This window comes from Megascapheus bottae, chromosome 14 (genome assembly GCF_031878675.1).
Source record: "Megascapheus bottae isolate mThoBot1 chromosome 14, mThoBot2.hap1, whole genome shotgun sequence".
Lineage (NCBI taxonomy): Eukaryota > Metazoa > Chordata > Mammalia > Rodentia > Geomyidae > Megascapheus > Megascapheus bottae.
In genome coordinates this window covers 2,513,217-2,530,786 of record NC_143522.1, presented here as the reverse complement: position 1 = coordinate 2,530,786, position 17,570 = coordinate 2,513,217, and the positions used below count along the sequence as shown (strand labels likewise).

The 17,570-nt window shown below is 36.9% G+C and overlaps 1 protein-coding gene across 1 annotated transcript in view; it reads right to left on the bottom strand.

The window, feature by feature from the left end:
* Positions 1-17,570, bottom strand: part of Mnat1 (MNAT1 component of CDK activating kinase) — a 118,248-nt gene that overhangs the window by 11,052 nt on the left and 89,626 nt on the right. The gene's annotated exons all lie outside the window — the stretch shown is intronic.

Sequence of the window (17,570 nt, the reverse complement as noted above, 5' to 3'; positions counted from 1 at the left end):
TGCCATTTAGCAGGAACAGAGGTGTAAAAAATCAACTATATTTAATTATAAGACAATCAGAAACTTGAAGAGTACAGAAAATATGAACATATAAGTTGGTATTATGAAAGGAGAACAAGAATCTGACAACAATTCATTGACAGATAAAGAACCAAAGACAAGTTTTTTCTGGAAAGGAGACAAAGACACAATGTCTTGAGGCCTAAGGAAGTTGATCTATTTTGAGTGTTAAATCTTGAGAGGTTTATATATATTAGATGACTTCTAAATTAGATAATGGGAAGCAGGCACAGCCAGGCCTCACCAGACCCTGCAACTCAGTAGGAATATCTTTTGTCCCTGGAAGTTGTAGACCAGCTTGGGTAACATGAAGAGATCCTTTCTCAAATAAACAAAAGTGAAATATTAGGAGGGCCTACAACAGACAATGACTTTGACTATTTTCTTTGAGAAGGCATATGGTACGTACTCAGTAAAGGGCAGAGAATGAGACCAAAAGATCAAGGGAAAGAGCTTTATCAGAAGTGTTTCACAAAAAGACAGAGGATTCGGGCACTGGTAGCTCATGCCTGTAATCCTAGCTACTCAAGAGCTGTGATCTAAGGTTCAAAGCCAGCCAAGGAAGGAAAGTCCTTAAGACTCTTACCACCAGAAAACCAGAAATGGTACTGTTGCTCAAAGTGGTAGAGGGCTAGCCTAGAGCAAAAGAGCTCAGGGACAGCAACCAGGCCCTAGTTTAAGCCCCATTACTGACAACACACACACACACACACACACACACACACACACACACACACACACACACACACACACACACACACACACACACACACACAGATTCAGAAAGAAAATGAAAGTGATTCAGCAGAGGTAAAATAAGGACAAGTTACTTAGCAATGTTTGTAACTAGAAAATCAATGAAAAATAAGTAAAAATTAGTTTCTAACCAACAGACATACCACACTAGTGTTGGTAGATTGATCAGAAGTAAAGTAATAAAGACAACAAATATAAGACTTCAGTATAGGAAAAAAAAAGGGGGGCAGTAGCTAAAAGATCTGGGCTGATCACATAAGTACATAAATAAGTTGTCTTGGACTGAAGTTGGAATATAATCAGGTGGTAAAGGAAAAGTTTCAACACAGAGATCAGAGAGGTAGACAATGACAGTGTGCTACCCCTAAACTGAATGGTAGAGAGCAATGGACACTTGTGGTAAGATCTGCCAAGTACAGAACAGGCCATTCTTCCTCCCAGCTAAGACAATTTTATAGAAAAGATGTAGGTTTAGAGAAAACAAGGTTTGTATGTAAAGTTAGCTGCTGAGTGTGAAAAAAGCAGGACTGAGAAACTGAAAGCCATTGTGAGATGTGAAAGAAGGAAAAAGCCAACCATGTATGTGAGCAAAATGGCTATGGGTTAACCTGTGTGGTTTTCTCTAGCTAATATTTCCAATTACTTTTTGCATGCAAATGGCTTATTTATTTTATCCCAATAAAATTAAAACACTAAAAATACTTATATGATCTTGACTCATGAAGAAAAACATGCCTTTCTTATCTTGTGGCTATAAATGTAAATGACCAAATTGATTCAGCTTCAGATCTGGGTTACACACTATAAAAAATGTTGCCTATAATGAATATTTTGTATTCAAATTTATTCCATATAAAAACAAGGAAAATACATATTTTTAGAATTCTTTCATAAAATGATCCTTTTCTAGCAAGAGATCTAAACTGAGAACAAATTACATTATGCCTCTTATGAACAGTTCTGCATTACAGACTAAAAGATCAAATTGTTTTTTTTTTTTAAACTGCTACTTTCTGAGGAAAACATTTCTGAACACTCAAGAAAACTGTAGGTTTGAAAATGTTTTACTCCTAAAGTTTCCCTTGGACAAGAAATTACTCCACTAAGACTTGAGTGGAAAGCACTTGAGCCCACACGACAATTCAAGGGTTCTCAGCAGCTCTGAAACCGCTTCACATTAACTGCTTAATTGCACTGACTGAATTTTTCATTAGCAGGCCAAATACTTATTTTATTGGCTTTGGGAAACTGCTATAATCATATTTACAGTAAAAAAAAATCCTAGGCATTTATTTCTTCAGACAGAACAAAGATTTAACTCTTTAATAGATATGCTTACATAGAAATTCCTTAAACCCTCATTATTCATTTTTCTATGAAATGACATAAATTTTTTTTCATTTCTAACCAGAAAACCAGAGACTAATTTGTCATAGAAAATTATGAGTTCTAGAAACCAAAGTTAAAATGTTTACCTTAGTAGAATTTTGGATGATTGTATACGAACTTGCTGGTACAAGCCAATATATCCCACAAATGCAAAAAATGGTCACATATATAGACTATTCAAATCAAATATTTTAGCCTTCTAAAGAAGTAACTGCAGCATTCTTTTCCAATATTTTTAAAAATAGCATGACACGCTTAAATCACTATTTTTCATAAAGTATATTAAAACATACTATTATTCCCAATTGAATGTGTTTTCTCTCAATATATTTCACCTTCTTGAATTGGATGCCACATTACAGAATAATTTTTAATTTAAGCCTGAAATGTAAATCAATTTTAAAGATTATAAAAACACTGTATTATTTTTCATATAATTATATAAGGACATTAAGCAAAATAACAAGATTTTGACTATCCCTATTCCTAAATGTCTGCTAATATGGTATAAGTTAATGTCTATAAATTAAAATATTTAACCAGGAACCAATGATTCATGATTGTAATCCTAGCTACTTAGGAGGCTGAGATCTGAAGATCAAACAAGATTTTGACTATCCCTATCCCTAAATGCCTGCTAATACAGTATAAGTTAATGTCTATAAATTAAAACATTTAACTAGGAACCAATGATTCATGCCGGTAATCCTAGCTACTCACGAGGCTGAGATCTGAAGATCATAGTTCAAAACCAGCCAAGGCAGCAAAATCCATGAGACTTTTATCTCCAATTAAACACAAAAATGCTAGAAGTGGAGCTTTAGGTCAAGTGCTAGCCTTGAAGCTCAGCAACAGTGTCCAGGACTGGCATTAAAAAAATGTCTAGGGGCCCAGGAGTTTGGCCTAGTGGTAGAGTGCTTGCCTAGCATGCACAAAGACCCAGGTTCGATTCCTCGGTACCACATTGAAAAAAGCTGGAAGTGGTGCTGAGGCTCAAGTGGTAGAGTGCTAAGCCTTGAGAAAGTCCAAGGACAGTGCTCAGGCCCTGGACTGGCAAAAAAAAAAAAAGCTTAATAAACTCTAATATGTTAATCTATCAGTCATTGAGGCCTACAAGAAAATGAATAGCCAAGTGTGTTAATGTACTTCCACATTTAAAACAGTCAAAACAATAAAATGTCACTCACTGAAGTACAGCAGTAATTGTGTAATAATATATTTTTACAAAAGGGAGAAAATATCTTACCTTTAGGTTGGGTTTGTTTTTTGTTTTGTTTTGTTTTGTGGGTCATGGGGCTTGAACTTGGCCTGGGCGCTGTCCCTGAGCTCTTCAGCTAAAGGCTACCACCCTATCCTTGAGCCATGCCCCGCTTCCCATTTTCTAGAGGTTAACTGGAGTCTCAGGTCCTTTTGTGCCTGGGGTGGCCTTGGACCTTGATCCTAAGATCTCTGCCTCCTGAGTACCTAAGATTACAAGTGTGAGCCACCACACCCAGCAGTATTTTCCTTTAAAAAAAAAAACATTTTTTTAAGTTTTCTCAAGGCTACCTCTCTACCCTTGAGCCACAGACCACTTCCGGCTTTTTCCATGCATGTGGCAGTGAGGAATCAAACCCAAGGCTTCATGCATGCTAGGCAAGCACTACTCTGCCATAGGCCACACTCCCAGCCCATTTTACTTTATTTTAATCATTTTGAGTAGTTGTAAAAAGGATTTTCAACTGAATATATTAACTTATGTGTACAAATACACCTTGATCAGTGTCACCTCTTTCATCATTCTCCTTCCACCATTCCATCCATCCCAATCCTGCTGGTTTTTATAAGTTACCTACTTCCATTTTTACATGTCTACTGAGTATTACAACTGTATTCACCCATCGTTCCCTTCTGCATTCATCCACCCCCCTCCCTTCAAGTACCTCAGCCAAGACTCATTTCCATTCCCCTATATTCATTTTGCTCACCTGTCTGTTATTGCTCGAGGGGTGAGACTAGGGAAGCCCATGGTCTTCTACCTCAGAAATAATGCATGCCTTTGTCTGAGTCTGACTTCATTTGCAGTCATTCTTTTCAAGGTCCATCCTTTATTTTTCTAAGTGCCAGTGTTGGGGCTTGAACTCTGGGCTTCTCTCTGTCACTAGGCTGTTTGCTCATGGTTGGTGCTCAACACTTGAGCCATACTTCTAGCTTTTGCTGGTTAACTAAAGATAGAAATTTTCTGCTTCATAGTCGGGAGTTTGGCCTAGTGGATAAAGTGCTTGCCTAGCATGCATGAAGACCTGGGTTCGATTCCTTGGCACCACATACATAGAAAAAAGCCGGAAGTGGTGCTGAGGCTCAAGTGGTAGAGCTCTAGCCTTGAGAAAGTCCAAGGACAGTGCTCAGGCCCTGAGCTCAAGCCCAGGACTGGCAAAAAAAAAAAGAAAAAAGAAATTTTCTGCTTCAGCTGGCTTCAACTTCAATCCTCAGATCTCAGCCGCCTGAGTAGGGAGGGTTGAAGATGTGATGACACTGGCAATAAGGATGTTTAAAAAGAATACTGTAGCCAGGCACCAGTAGCTCATGCCTGTAATCCTATCTACTCAGGAGGCTGAGATCTAAGGATCACAGTTCAAAGCCAGCCTGGGCATTAAAGTCCATGAGACTCTTATCTCCAATTAACCACCAGAACTGATGCTGTGGCTCAAGTGGTAGCCTTGAGCTGAAGAGCTCAGGGATAGCACCCAGACCCAGAGTTCAAACCCCATGACCAATAACCCCCACCAAAAAACTGTATAAAAGTAGGTTTTTAAATTAAGTACTCCCTATCTTTAATTTGCATGCAGAGACTTCTAAATTACCAAAACAATACCCCCAAATCAAAAAATAATTACATATAAATATGCCTAAAGCCCATTGTGTTTTCCTCTAAAAGGATAACAATTTCATATGGCTGAAAGAGTATCTTCAAGTCTTGTGCCAGGAACACAGAAATTTATACATATAAAATGAAAACAAAAGAATGTTCTCTTAAGGCAGAAAAAAAAAACTATGTTTTAATGTTATATGTACAAAAGTACAAGAATATAATTGGCAATGTTTAAATTCAGAGTTGATTGCAAGAGGCTGTAAGAAATTTGATGATGTGGGTTTTCCCTGGTTTGTTCTCTTTCCTTTGTAAAAGGGCAATCATTTTAGACTGCAGTGATCCAAAAAAATATGCTGCTCTGCTGTAAGCATAATTTGCTGGCAAAATATGCAGAACAGAACAGATTTTCAAAGCTCATCTTTGTAAAGAAGTTTTTTCTTTTCCTTTTTTCCTCAAGGCTAGTATTCTACCACTTGAGCGCAGGTCTATTTTTGATGGTTAATTGAAGATAAAGAGTTTCATGGACTATCCTACCTGGTCTGGCTTTGAACTGAAATCCTCAGATCTCTGCCTCCTGAGTAGCTATATGTGTGGGCCAACCACACCTGGTTTAAGAATCATTATTTTTCTTACTGGCTCTTGGTGACTCATTTTTAAGACAATACAAAATATTAACACAAAAGTTAATCTATTGATAGCACATCATATCAACAGATTTGATCATTAGATTAACATTATAGTTTTCAAAATGTTTATCTACTATTCATAAGAACCCAATGTGAGAGAACAGAGAGAGGAATAAGAGAATATGCTCTCAATTTTAGACTAAGTCAAAGGGGAGAATATAGTCATATATAATTGAATGCATATCCTACAGAAGTAAGAAAATTGAGGGAAAAGGTAGTGTTTAGAGGGATAGGGAAGAATAATGAGAGGGCTGACAATCAAGATCCATTGTATTCAGTAAACTCCTTTGGACAACTATTTAAAGGTAATAATAATTTTAAAAAGACTAAGTCAAGGCTCAGAAGCACTTTAATCAAAATCTTATTTCAAGACAAGAACACAGAAATAAATCAAACCATCTGTGGTGTGATTACAAAATAGTGGTCAAGAGACACAAATGGATTATAAGAGTGAATGAAGAGGAGAAGATGCAGGGAGTTACTAATAAGTGAGCATGTTTCAGTTAAGTAAGATGACTACATTCTGGAGCTCTGCCGTAAAATAATGGGCCCACATGCAACAATATCATGCACTTAAAACATTTTTAAGCTGAGTGCTGGTAGCTCATGCCCGTAATTTTAGCTAAGAAAGTTGAAATCTAAAAATCTTGATTTGAAGCCATGAGAGTCCAAGAGACACTTATCTCTAATTAGCCAGCAAAAAGCCAAAAGAGGAGGCATAGCTAAAGTGATATTGAACAAAAAACTAAGCAAGAGCTTGAGGCTCTGAGTTCAAGTTCCAGTGCCAACACACACACACACACACACACACACACACACACACACACACACACACACACACTGTTAAGGGTTAGATAATATGGCAAATCTTCTTACCACAATAAAATTTTTTTGAATCTTTAAAAATATGAAGGTATATGACCTTAGAAAAAAATGATAAAAGTGACTCAGATCAATTCAAAGAATCATAAACAAACAAGCAGAAACTTCAGAACTCTAAGATGGCTAAAGATTTACAGCAACCAAGTGAATACTGATTTAAGAAAGATACCACTTGAAACTGGAGCTTTGTGGCATTCTAGCTTGCCAGTACTCTCTACTCTGCTCAGTTTGTCAGGGTGAGTAACCAATATGGGGCATGGTCTCTGTCTGCAGGGATTACTAATAAATTGTCTGTCTGTCTATTCCAAAGCCTGGGAGAAAGGACTGAAAAAGAAAACACAAGGAATTTTCTCTGCAAGTGTTACATGATGAAACAAGCTCCATCAATTTTTAAAAACTGACCTCAGGGGCCAGGAGTGTGGCTTAGTGCTATGACTCAAGTGGTAGAGAACTAGCCTTGAGAAATGCCCAAGGACAGTGCCCAGCCCTGAGTTCTGGACTGGCAAAAAAAAAAAAAAACTGACCTCATAACAAACATCTTCTCCAATCATAACGGAATGAAGCTATAAATTAATAAAAGTTGAAAATTCATAAATATGTAGAAATTAAACAACATACTCTTTAAATAAATATATCACAAAAGGTATCCAGGGGGCCAGGAGTTTGGGCTAGTGATACAGTGGTTGCCTAGCATGCACGAAGACCCAGATTCGATTCCTCGGTATTACATATATAGAAAAGAAGCCGGAAGTAGTGCGGAGGCTCAAGTGGTAGAGCTCTAACCTTGAAAAAGTTCAAGGACAGTGCTCAAGCCCTGAGCTCAAGCCCAGGACTGGCAAAATGAATGAATGAATGAATGAATGAATGAATGAATATATCAGGAAAAAAGTTAGAAAACAGAAGTGAATAAAAACAAAAATGACATACCAAAACATATGAGAAAATTAATATCCACAGTATAAAAGCTCTCAAAACCAGGTACAATGGCTGATACCTGCAATCCAGACACTTAGGAGAGAGAGATTGGGAGATTCATGAAAATCATTCCCAAGGTATATGTCCTATTCCCAGATGTCAAGAATTATAATTATAGCCGGGCATGGTGGCTCATGCCTGTAAACCTAATTACTCAGGAGGCTGAGATCTGAGGATCATAGTTCAAAGCCAGCCCGGGCACTAAAGACCAAGAGACTGACTCTTATCTCCAATTAATCACTAGAAAACAGGAAGTGGGGTTGTGGCTCAAGGTGGTAGCCTTGAGCTGAAGAGCTCAGGGACAGTGCCCAGGCCCAGAGTTCAAGCCCCATGACCCATAAAAAAAAAGTTTTTAAAAAGGAATTATAATTAACTTAGTTACAGAGAGACAAATACAGTAATTCTGCCTACCTTAATGAGTTGGTCATTCTACAAAGTAAGCTGAAACTTCAATAGTGACACATTCGTGAAAACTTGTGTATAAGCTTTAAAACTGTATGGTGCCAGCAGTGGCTCACGCCTGTAATCCTAGATACTCAGGAGGCTAAGATCTGAGGATCTCTATTCAAAGCCAGCCCAGGCACTAAAGAACATAAGATTCTTATCTCCAATTAACCTCTGGAAGTGGACCTGTGGCTCAAGGGGTAGGGCTGAACTGAAGAGCTCAAGGACAGTGCCCAGGCCCAGAGTCCAAGCCCCATGACCAACAAGGGAAAAAAAAAACAACTATATTGTACATATTGATTTTTTTTTTCGAGTGCTAAGATTTAAACTCAGGCCCTTGCTCTTGCTAGCTTGGCACTCTACAACTGGAGCCATGACCTTACACCAAGAATCAAATGTTTATACCTACAATTAGTCTGAATTAAACTTGAGTTAAACATAAAGAAATATTACTCATACTTTACATGAAATCTTTTTATATAATAAAACCTAAAAATTAAGATTAATGTCTTATAAAGGGATATTTATAATCTTAATATATTATATACTAATTAATATAAAATTAACTATAAATTCCTCCCACTGTTGTACAATAATAAACAATGCATTTTGCATTGACAAGTGATCAAAAGTTAAAAACAAAAGTTACAAACAAAAGTTAAAAATACTAATAGAGGGCCAGGAGTTTGGCCTAGTGGTAGAGTGCTTGCCTAGCATGCACGAAGACCCGGGTTCAATTCCTCAGTACCACATACATAGAAAAAAGCCGGAAGTGGTGCTGAGGCTCAAGTGGTAGAGTGCTAAGCCTTGAGAAAGTCCAAGGACAGGGCTCATGCCCTGAGCTCAAGCCCAGGACTGGCAAAAAAAAAAAAAAATACTAATAGAAAGTCACTCTATCACATTGCTAATAATACATTTATAAAATTTTAAAGTGATTATTAAGCAGAATAGGCAGGGACCCTTCAAATATAAAAAGAATAATCTTCTAAGAAGATTTGATAAATTTGTATGTGCCAGGAATCTGGGGGAATAAAAAACTAGTAATGACTCTATACATCTATTTCTTTGTAATAAGTCAGATAATGAATCATTTATGATACATGACTTTTTATGAAATCTCTAAAACACTCGGGATTTACATTTTCAAACTTATTTCTAGAGTAGCTCATATCTTGTGTATTACCTTGAGAAAAATGTTTAAAGATAAGAATTTGTGATCGGCAAACTAGTATATCTAGCCACCTCTACACCAAGGTCCCCCAAACAGCTACACAGTATTATAGTAGTGCTTTCTACAGGAGTAATTCCACTGAGCCATTTCCTTGGCTTAACACCTTTATTACCCTTTGTGATAAAATCCAAACTCCCCAGTGGGACACAGAAATTCTTTAAATCTATCCTTATTTTTCTGCCCTTATCTTCTAGTGTCCCTCTACCCCTACCCTTTAATAGTTCATATTCCAGCAATAAAACTTCTACTTCCTGAAACATAAAGCTATTGATTGGGTTGGGCTTCTGAGCCTTTGCATATGTTTCTCTCTCTACTAGAATGTCTTAGTCCTTCTTATTACTGTCTGGCAAACTTCTAGCTACCCTTTACATCCTATTTGGGCTCTACCTCTTATAAAAGTTTCCCCAGATCTGATTTCCATTTTCCATCCAAGACAAACAATATTCTGTGTATAAATTCTATTCTACTTTTTATATGATTTTATTTCTTTGTCATACATTAATGTGTCTGTAAAATAAGCTTATAGTTTGAGAATCCATATGTTAGCTTATATTTTCTATTCCTATTTTAATTCAAAATGATAAATGAAAAAAGCAATAAAAAGAGAAGGAACAAGGACATCTCAAAAACAAATAGCTGTAAGACTAGACACAATGAAAACCCTCCCACTGTGATATATTTATTAAAGAAATAAGAGATGTTGATAGATACATGAAATAGAAAGCCTATTAGTACTTTTCTGTACTAAGTGACAAAAATGTAAAGCTAAATAATTCTTAACATACATGGCTTGCTATACTTATCAGAGTATTGATAATATTTTCTAATACATGTTAATTCTCAAATTTCTACAGAAAAACATTGAAATAATAACCTGTTTTATAAACAAAAATACTTTTTACTAATCAAGTAGAGTCAAGCATTATTAGAACATACTTTTTCAAATTATCTGTATTTAACTTACTTTAAAGCATATTAAAGCTTAACTATAGAAAGTGTAAAATCTTCCTGTAACATGCAATAAAAAAGTCTTCAATTTAAAAAAAAATATTGTATCAGATCCAAAGAAACTTTTCAAAAACAATGCCTATATTCCTAGCTACTCAGGAGGCTAAGATCTGAGAATCAAGGTTCAAAGCCAGCCCGGGCACAAAAGGACCTGAGACTCTTATCTCCAATTAACCTCCAGAAAAGGGGAAGTGGGGCTTGGCTCAAGGGTAGGGCGGTAGCCTCGATCTGAAAAGCTCAAGGACAACACCCAAGCACAGAGTTCTAGCCTAGCCTGGGCAGAAAAATTCACATGACGCCTAGTGTGTACCTGTTATCCAGCTATGCTAGGAAGCTGGAGAGGAGGGGAAGGGAGGGGAAAACCATGTATAGAGCTTCAGATATCAACAATCTCAACAGTTGTCTTAAGTGTAATTATGCTTTATATTTAATATAGAAAGGGAATTTCATTTTCTTGTTTAGCAACTAAAATTATTATTAAATAAATTGGTGGGAGAGATAGTTGTATCTCCCATTGTTAGTTGGGTGCAATGACTCAAGCTTGTAATCCTCAATATTTGAGATGCAGAGATCGAGGGACCATAGTCCCAGGCCAGTCTGGGCAAAAAGTTAAGTGAGATTCCATCTAAACTAATGGCTGGGTGCAGTGACAGGAGGAAGCACAAGTAGGAGTATCACCACTCAGAAGAGCCCTGGCATAAAGTGAAACCCTACCTCAAAAATAACCAGTGCATTGTATAAACCAAAAGAAAAAAAATTAAAAGCTACAAACAGCACATTATAAAAACCTCTGGTTCCCATTTCTTAAAGTTCATTTAGATAAGCTTCATTTTGTAGTTTTTGATTTTTGTGCCCTTTGTCTTATATGTAAGTTTATCTAATTTGCAGAAGGGAAGGGGAAACATAGAAACAGAGGGACAAAGGGTCAATCAATCCAACCATGATATTCACTAGACACAATGTTGGAAATGAATTTTACAACTTGGGGGGAGGGGAAGCAGGAGAAAATGAGGGAGAGGGTAACACTGTTGAAAAAGAAATGTAAGCTAGGCACAATGGCTCATGCCTATAACACTAGCTACTCAGGAGGTTGAGATCTAAGGGTAGCAGTTCAAAGCCAGCCTGGGCATTAAAAACTCTTATTTCCAATCAACCACCAGAAAACTATAAGTGGAGCTGTGGCTCAAGGGGTAGGGTGGTAGCCTTGAATACAAAGAGGCTCAGAGACAGCACCCAAGCCCTGAGTTCAAGCCCCAGGATTGGAAGGGAAAAAAAAATTAACGACAGGAGTTGCCTCAAAGACACATGAATATATTATTTTACTAGTTTGAAAATAAAAGGCTTCCTTATACCAAAAGGAAGAACAGCAATACAGTCATTTATCAAGTTGATATACTTTGATCAACTGGCAGGGAAGAAGAGATGGGAGGAGGGGAATAGAGAAGAGAAAGGAAGGAAGGCAAGGGGAGAAGTGTGGAAGAGAGGGGAGGAAAGAAATGTCAAAGGACCATCAAATGATGTTGAACATCTCTTCATGTGTCTATTGACCATTTTAATTTCTTCTGAGATTTTCTTTAGCTCATTAGCCCACTTTTTAATTACACTCTTGGATTATTTCATGCAGAGGCATCAAATCACACAATGTGGGTTGCACAGATCTTGACAAATTAGGAAAATAGAAACATAGAAAGCAACTGGGAGGTCAATCTGACACAATAAAATATTCTACACCATTGACTATTTTAATGACGCATTTATGTCATAGATTATCAACAAATATAAATGCAAGGACAACTCTCATGATAGTCATTGAAAGAGCTTTCAACTTCCTCGACATATCAACAGGTGTAAAATCAAGGGGGAAGGGAGACAGGGAGGGAGGGGGGGAAGCAAGAAGGCAGGGAGGCAGGGAGGCAGGAAGGCAGGAAGGCAGGAAGGAAGAAAATTGTCTAGAATTTCCTTTCTAGACAGAAAGCCCCAAAGAATTTGCACAAAGCAGAAATAAAGACATATACTGGAGGAAAGGGCCTTGGTAAGTAAATATAAATGTGATAAAGAGGAACATTCTAACAATGTGAGGTTTGGAACAGAGAAATTATAAGTATGAATAGTCTACAAATGTTAAAAATTTAAGCATAAATTACTCAATGAACAAATAACATTCCTAATTCCAAAAATAACTGAATAATTTTATACAGTATCTGGGAATCTGCGGCGACATATCACTGACTTCAGTTTGTTTGTTTGTTTTGTGGGTAATGGGGCTTGAACTCTGGGCCTGGGCCTTGTCCCTGAGCTCTTCGGCTCAAGGCTACCGCCCTACCCCTTTAGTCACAGCTCCACTTCCCCTTTTCTAGTGATTAATTGGAGATAAGAGTCTCTCAGTCTTTAGTGCCCAGGCTGGCTTTGAACTACGATTCTCAGTTCTCAGCCTCCTAAGTAGCTAGGATTAGAGGCGTGAGCCACCACCTGCCAGGCTGAGTTGTTAGCAGTTTTTTTGTTGTTGTTTTGTTTTGTTTTTAGGTTTTTTGTTTTTGTTTTTGTTTTGTTTTTTTTGACAGTCCTGGAGCTTGAACTCAGGGCACTGTCCTTGGGCTTTGCCTCAAGGCTAGAGCTCTACCACCTGAGCCACAGCACCACTTCCATCTTTTTCTATGTATGTGGTACCAAGGAATCGAACTGGGTCTTCATCCATGCTAGGCAGGCACGCTACCACTAGGTCAAACTCCCAGCCTGAGTTGTTGTTTTGTTGGTCATGCGGCTTGAACTCAGGGCTTGGTACAGTCCCTGAGCTCTTTTACTCAAGGCTAGTGCTCTACCTTTATGAGCCACAGCTCCACTTTGTTTTTTTAGTAGTTAATTGGAGATGAGTCTCACGGGACTTTTCTGTACAGGTTGGCTTTGAACTACAATCCTCAACTCTCAGACTCCTGAGTTCCTAGGGTTATATGCGTGAGCCATTGGCAACCGGTTAAAAGTCTACCGTTTTGACAACTAAGCAACTATTCAGAGTGTCAAAACTCCTTAGTTACCACGCTTCAAAATCACATTTAAAAAAAAAAAAACTCTCTAAAATAAGTGAGTTACTCCATTGAGTAAATCATGAAAATTATGGAATTTATATTAATTGTGTGCCTCAGTTCTAAGATACATACCTCAGATAGATTTTTATAATCGAAGGCATTTAAAGAAAAAAAGGAGAAGAAATATCATGAAAAAAAATTAAGTTATACCTAGTATAACAAATGGGCATTGTTAAGGCACAATCTTTCATAGTCTGTCTATTTTGGTCCAGCCCAGCAGCTGTGGCAAGTGGTAGTGGTGAATCAGAAGCAAGTGGCAGCTGCACATGTTCTCTGGCAGCAGAACAAATGCAGCACTTGTCCCCATTGACACAGAAAGCAACAAGAGTCAGTAGTGAGAAAGCAAGTGAGCAGCTGCTTTAAAGTCATTCCAATGTGTGTTACCACTCTCTCACAAAGATGTGTGTCTGAGTGGCACATTCTGTAGGTTGTACAAAACCCTCAGGGAGGCCTTCATTCTATGAAGCCATCCTAGAGTTGTTCAGACACTCGAGAAGAAAGTTTTGCTATTTTCCTAGACTATTCTGCTACCTGAAGTCAGCTGCCAAGCCCTACCAATTCGGTCCTTCAGTTGCTTCCTCTCAAGTCATCTACGTTCACTGTTCAGATGGCTTTTACGTTTGGCTATTTTAATTGCTATCTTCAAAAATACACTTCTAAAAGATAAATCTAAATATTTCATCTATTTAAACTTCATAGGTCCCTCCTGGTAAAAGTGCATAGTCCAGTATCCAATTAGAGCAGTGGTTTTTCACCCTTGAGTCAAGATAAATAGACATGAAAAGGGAAAAAGCTTATTATCTTGGCATGGCAAATAAGACTTTCATGGTCTGACCCTAGCTAGCCTTTGTCATTCTCTATTATAAAAGCCCATATTCTAGTCCGACTAGACCACTTACATTCCATAGAAACACCACATTCTTTTCAAGTCTCTGCAATTTTGTGTAGCCTTTCTCCTCTGATAGAATGGTCTACGAATGTAGACTCTTATTTTGAACTGGAATTGAAAATAGATTGAAATATCCACATCTCTACAATTCCTTCCTTGACTGGTTTTCGTATTATGCTACTCTTGTTTGCATGGCAGTCTTCCTCACTAATGTGCACTTGAAAGGAACAATGGCAGATGGGTCTTCAAAATTCTAATATGCAACATCACGTCTTCAAAATTCTAATATGCAACATGACTAAGGGAAGGGAAGGGAAAATCTTGGCATCTCTCTCTGCTTTCTCTCTTAAATTCTCTTTAGTTTAAAAAGTCACCAAATCACTGTACCTTCAAAGTACTGTAAAGTAGGGTGTGGGTGAGATGGTGTGCAATAAAATGGAGATACAAAAAGACTATCAAGACAATCTAGAAGAGGAAAAGGCTCAAAAGATAAAGAAGGAAGATGAACTCTCAGTAATCACAATCTTAAAGAGGATATTTTCTTAAGCAAATATTATAGAATTGACTGATAAGTTCATAACACAGCCAAAACTAAACATTGCTCCAATGACCTCTATTTTGTGATCTGGAAAAGTAATTAAAGGAATCAGTTTTTCTTTACCGAAGTATGTTATATGTTTGTAACCTCTCAATAAAAATATTTTGAATTTTAAAGTGAAACAAAATTTAGACCTTATGGCATTTGATGGTGTAGTGTTTTATGCTTTAGGCTGAAAGAGGATGGTTTCTGTTAAAATGTTTCAAGACATGAGAATCAGAGAACCTACTTATTTCTATATTATTTATGAACCAACAGAAAAGACATAAAATGCTTCTTTATGATTTTCATATCAATATTAGAAATACCAAACTGGGTGTGGCAATGCACCCCCCCTCCCCCTGCATAGTCCCAGCTACTCAAAGGCAGAAAGATCACATAAGCCCATGAGGTTGAAACTAGCCTGGATAACATGGACCTACCCACCTCAAAAACAAAAATAAGTAAAAGGTGCCTAAAATTAGAAATGCCTCAGATTTAATACCCATTTCTAACACTGTTACCTCTCCTAAACAGGTTCAAAGCCAAAATGGAAAAAAAAAAAAAGATAATTGCAATTCCAGAAAAAGAAAGGAACCCAGTTCATACCAATAATCCTAGCTACTCAGGAAGCTGAGCTGAAAGGATCACTGTTCTATGTTAGCTCTGCTCAGGCAGAAAGTCAGAGTGAATATATATCCAGTTAATCAACTGATCTGAACTGGCTTAAGTGGTAAAACATCAGTTATGATCAAACACGCCTAGCAAAAGCACAAGGTCTTGTGCATTCAAGTTATGAGACATTTATGTCATAGATTATCAACAAATATAAATGCAAGGATAATTCTCATGATAGTCATTGAAAGAGCTTTCAACTTCCTCGATATATCAACAGGTGTAAAATCAAGGGGGGAAGGGAGACAGGGAGGGGGGCGGGGGAAGCAAGAAGGCAGGGAGGCAGGAAGGCAGGAAGGAAGAAAATTGTCTAGAATTTCCTTTCTAGACAGAAAGCCCCAAAGAATTTGCACAAAGCAGAAATAAAGACATATACTGGAGGAAAGGGCCTTGATAAGTAAATATAAATATGATAAAGAGGAATAGTCTAACAATGTGAGGTTTGGAACAGAATAGTCTACAAATGTTAAAATTTTTAAGCATAAAAGATTGTAAAAAAAAAAAGGATAGACTTCAACTAAATTTACAATGCTTGTACTTCAAAAATACTATTAATATTGAAATGACAAACTGTTCTGATAAAATATTTATAAATTAATGAAGAACTGGTATCCAGAATAATTTTTTAGGAATATTATAACTTAAACAAATGACACAATTTTTATATAAGACAAAATATTTAAACAGACATTTCATGAAAGAAGATATGAATAGTACTAAGCCCATAAAAAGACACCAAATACCACCAGTCAATAGGGAAATGCAAATTAAATCTGCAATGAGACAGCAATTTTCACCCACTGAAATGGTTATAATCAAAATGACAGGTAATTATAAATGTTGCCAAGGATATGAAAAATGAGAACTCTCAATCTTGTGGGAACGTAAAACAGTAAAGCCACTTTGGAAAATAGCTTGGCAGTTTCTTGAAATGTTAAACATAAATTGTTACATGAGCCAGGAATTCATTCCTAACTATGTATCCAAGAGAAATGAAAACATATAAGTAAATAATGTGAATGTTCATTGCAATATTATTTATAATACCCTCAAAGTGGAAAAAACCCAAAGGCCATTGATTAATAACCAGATAAACAGGATAAACTAGATATAGTATAACAATACCCTAGAATATTACTCAATATTAAAAGTAAATAAAATGTGGGCCTAGAATATAAACCAAAATTTTGAAAGAAATCTGACACAAAAACTACACATTTAGAGCCGGGAGTTTGGCCTAGTGGTAGAGTGCTAGCCTAGCATGTATGAAGACTCAGGTTCAATTCCTCGGTACCACATACAAAGGAAAAAAAAAAAAAGCCAGAAGTGATACTGAGGCTCAAGTGGTAGAGCTCTAGCCTTGACAAAGTCCAAGGATAGTGCTCAGAGCCTGAGCTCAAGCCCAGGACTGGAGAAAAAAAAAAAAAAAAAACCCTACATATTTTGGATTTCATTTACATGAATGTCTAGAATAGGTGAATCTACAAAAGCAAAAAGGGGAAAAAATGGTTATCCCCAAACCAGGTGAATGAAAAAGGAGAGTCAATTATAAATTGCCATGATGGATTTGGGGGGATGATTCTAAAAGTGGATGGTTGTCAGGCTTAGCAGAAAATAAAAATGTATTTTACTTAAAATGCATCTTAAAATGTTCTTTCTCTCTTCTACTTTTGTTAGTTTATACCATCACAGACACACCAAGCACATACACTCAGCTCAGATTGTCCCTGTGCTCAACAGCCCCTTTGGAGGTAAAAATATCAGTAACTGTGCAGTATAGAACTAGATAGCCAAGAACTTACTACAAGGAGGTAAAATCATTACACTAAGATCCTAGGGAATGCCTCACTGTTCATCAGACATTACTTACAAAAAGCAAATGAAAACAAAATTATTATGAATTATTTATTATAATTAAAAATTTATGTATTTTTGAATTGCTCTTAATGTTACATAGTTTCAGGTAATGACACCTAGCACATCTTTCATTATTCTAGACTGTTTAAATTTTTTTCTCACATCTACAGATGTAATCTTTGATTTTTTTTTTTTTGATGTCAGTCC